We start from the raw sequence: 3,914 nt of genomic DNA on the forward strand, positions 1-3,914 counted from the left end.
GTAACTCGTTATTTTCTCTCTTCCCACATTTTAATAATGGAAGAGTGTTGGCAATTTGTAAGAATAAGGCACATAGAGAATTGGTGTTTTGTGTTGTTGGATGTATTAGTTCCGCCCCTCCCTCAAGTCAAATTGGTGTTTATGAAAAAGACCAAAACAACTCCCCCCAAAAAACCTAAATAATTTTATACACTATCCCTACATTGTAACTATTCTTTTGTAGCTTTATTGAGATAATTCACCTCGCATAAAACTCACCCCTCTGAAGTGTACAATTCAGTGTTTTTGAGTATATTCATAGAGGTGAGGTGCATGAGATTTTAAAATGTAGACTTCTGACAGACAGTTATAAAACATGCCTGTTGGTGTCACTGCAGAGCTCTGCAGTTCAATTTTTATGGATGCCTTCCCCTCAGCGTTGTCTGTTTTAATTGTGACCAAAGTAGGCAGCAAATACACATAATACATGTTTCTCAAGGGAGACTGTCATTACAGAAATAGAGAATAAATGCACCTTTGAGTTTCAAAATCTAAGATTCAGACCAAAGATGCAAAAGATTGGAAAAACGTGGTCTCCTGTAGAGGAAGTCTCTCCCTCCCCATTTTCCCCCTGACCACATGCATCCTCCAGTGACTTTCCAAAACCAGACAAAATCGCCTAATTTGTAGGAGAGAGGAGGGAAATTGGAGGGAACCAACAACACTGATGGTGCCCTGAAGGGTTCTATAAGCTGCTCTCCAAACCATAGGTCCCATTCGGAGGGATCGAAGAGTCAAGACTTGTACCTTCTTACCTGGTGACATGGCCTGTGGAGTTCCTACCCCCAGTCTTACCTGGCAACAGAAGAGCAGAACTGGGTATGAACTCTATGTAAGTGGGGAGGACCTGAGACCACTTGCAGAGCATCCTGGGCTCCCAGAGTAGCCAGATTTCCCACTGTGCTTAAGAGAATGGTAGGCAGAACTGAAAGTGAGTCAATGTAGAGACGCTCTGAGATCAGGAAGAAGTTAATCCTAGGGGAACCTAAGCGAATCTGTAGTTAAGGGTAGCACAGAGTGAAGGACATGTTAGGTTAAGTCCATGGACAGGCTAACAATGGGGGAGCCTTGGGCTGAGAAACTGAGGTTGTCATTGTCTTAGAACAATCATAGTGGGGTGGATTTTCAGCGACCTGGACTTATCATGCACAAACACCCTGGTGCCTGGTCCAGACTGAAACTCTACCTCATCAGGGTCTTGGCTCCGGAACCTCACACAGTAGTAGGTACCGGTGTCTCCTGGGGCGATGTTACTGATACGGATGGAAAAGTCTGTGTTGTTTCTCTTTGAGGAGTCTGAAACTCTAGTTACTGGGGGAAGATCGCGTCCTTTGGAACTGTAGATTAGCTCCTGGCCTGGCCCTGTCCCCTTGAACCACCTATAGGGAGCAGGGAGCAGGGAGGTCATGGTGCAGGGCAGAGTGGCCGTCTCTCCAGCTGCGACCGACACTGACATCTCAGACTGAATCACCTGCAGCTCCTTCTCACTTGCTCCTCCTGGAGGGAGACACAAGTCAGCTCCCAGTCCCATGGCCTGGCTCTGCTGGTCCAGATTGATGTTGATGTTTCATGAACTCTTTCTTTCCACATCATGTATTAGCTACTGGGATGGACAAATTGCTAGGCTGGGTGCTGAGAGGGATACAGAGACGAGAGAGACAGGCAGATAGCCTTGCAAAGCCCACAAACAAGGTAGTCACAGGAGAAGAAGCAAATCTATGAAAAGATGTTTAACAACCCTAGTAAACCTGTGAAATGCACGTTTAAGCCAGAAGGCAAATGCTAATGTCCATAATAGAATAGCTAGAAATGTTTTTTAAAAAATGAACGCAGGTCTCAGCATATTCAATATTACAAATCAAATATAAACACATATAAATACTCCCTCTAATATAGCCATTACGGCTCTCACTCCATGTCCTTGCAAGCCAGTGCCTTCATTTAAAAACCCACAGCAGACATGGAAAATGGGAATGATCCATCATTTTTCATGGAAGATGAAGAGAAGCCGGGTACTTCTGTCACTGAGAAATGCCTGGGTGGGGTAAATCCTGTGATGACCTGGGTGAAAGAAGAAAGGACTCTGCTCCATGCAGGAAGAATTGTGGGGGAAATTTGTTTAGGAGATATTGTTTTAAAAGACAATATTTAGAATAATGTCTTAAAGAAGAAGAGGCAGCAAAGAAAGAAGCCCTGGAGATTCATCCATCCTATCTCATGATTCTGGAGTGATGAATTGCATGCTGGGAGGCCCATCTATGGCTCCTGCTGAGAATTGGACAGGCGTTTTCCTCCAGCCTCCACCATCCTATTCTTCTCCACCTCCAGCACTCTTTACAGTGAACTTGAAACTCTTCAGAGGGTGGAATTTCAGTGACAAGACCACTTGCTTTAGCTACAGATACAATTTAGGTTCAAATCCTGAATCCATTTCCTAGTAGCTGAGTACTCTCGAGTCCATCATCCAGACTTATATACCTGGGGTGTCAAAAAAGAACGTATACACATGACTTGTGTTCATCTTTTGTTATGGGTATATATTATTACAATTTTAACACATTTTTTTCCTTTCTTAAAATGTGTATACATTTTTTGGGCACCCTCTGTCTCTTTTGACCTTGAACTCTTCATCTGTATACTTCAAATATTCAAAACTGAGTTCATAATGTCGACTGAGACATTCTCGTCTGTCACCACACCTTGCTCAGTATGTGGTAGATCATCTACCCATTTGGTCAAACCAAGAAGGGACTCATGTTATAGACCCTCCCTCATTTCTCTACTAGGCCCTGTTAATTTTACCGCCTCGATACTTCTTGAGTCTATTTCTCCATCTCCTATCCAAATGAAAACAATTACCTCCTCACTAGGTTACTCCGTCTCCTTTTGCCCTCTGTAAAATGCCTCCTACTTCAGCCAGAGTGGTATTTTACAACACAGATCTGATTACACCCCACTCTTGCGTAAATACTTTTGTGGGTTCTCATTGATTTTAGTATAATAAGACTACTTGGCTTATGGTATATGGTAGTACACACAATCCGTCCTTTCATAACTGTCTTGGCCTCTAGAGACAAAGGGAGCTCCACATTTTCTGGTACCAAGCACAGCCTCTGGGTTGGGTTCCCTGAGAAACAGATTCTGAGATGAAGATTAACAAGCAGGTCAATTTTTAGGGAGTAGTTTTAGGATCAATATCTGTGGATGGGAGGAGAAGGAAGCAGGATTGGTATAAAAGGAGAAGTAGAGTTGCAAAGAAATTCTAATGGAGATCTCAGTTGACCTCCTATGGAGCTCTGGTGCTAGGATGTTTCTTCAGATTTGTCCTGAGCTGGAGTGAGAGAGCTGGGTCTTTATAGCATCGTGGTGATGGGCCATTGGATGTGGCATGTTAAAGGCATGACCTTGGGCAAGGTGGCTCTCCTCAGCTGAGGCAATGCCAAAGAGGGCAGCTGAGAGCCGTCTTCTGCATCTGCTACATCACAGCATCCATTCTGCTCCTTGGAATGTCCTCTACCTGGGACTCTTTAGGCTCAGGACATGTATTAACTGCCCTACAGTTAGGTCCTCAAAGCTACCTCACCTCATCTCACCTGGGTAACGCAAAGTTCTCTGGTCCCACGTGGTCTGACCTGGGCTTTAATTGGACAAGTTTAGGATGACTGTCATGGGGGACTGAGAAGCAGCTTCCTCTGGGATCTCTGAGTCCCTGGGCTAGGGTGAGCTCTGGAAGAAGGCAGAGGAAGAAAGAGAAGGAAACGTCAGACCTGTGAAGTGACGTAAAGCCTGGGTGCATACACACAGATGTCTCCCCACCACACGTTCCTTTGCATTGATCCCCAAGCAGGTACAAGAGGCAGAGATCCAGCCGAGGA

Source organism: Rhinolophus sinicus, chromosome 13 (assembly GCF_057876585.1).
Source record: "Rhinolophus sinicus isolate RSI-liver-muscle chromosome 13, RSI-T2T, whole genome shotgun sequence".
NCBI lineage: Eukaryota > Metazoa > Chordata > Mammalia > Chiroptera > Rhinolophidae > Rhinolophus > Rhinolophus sinicus.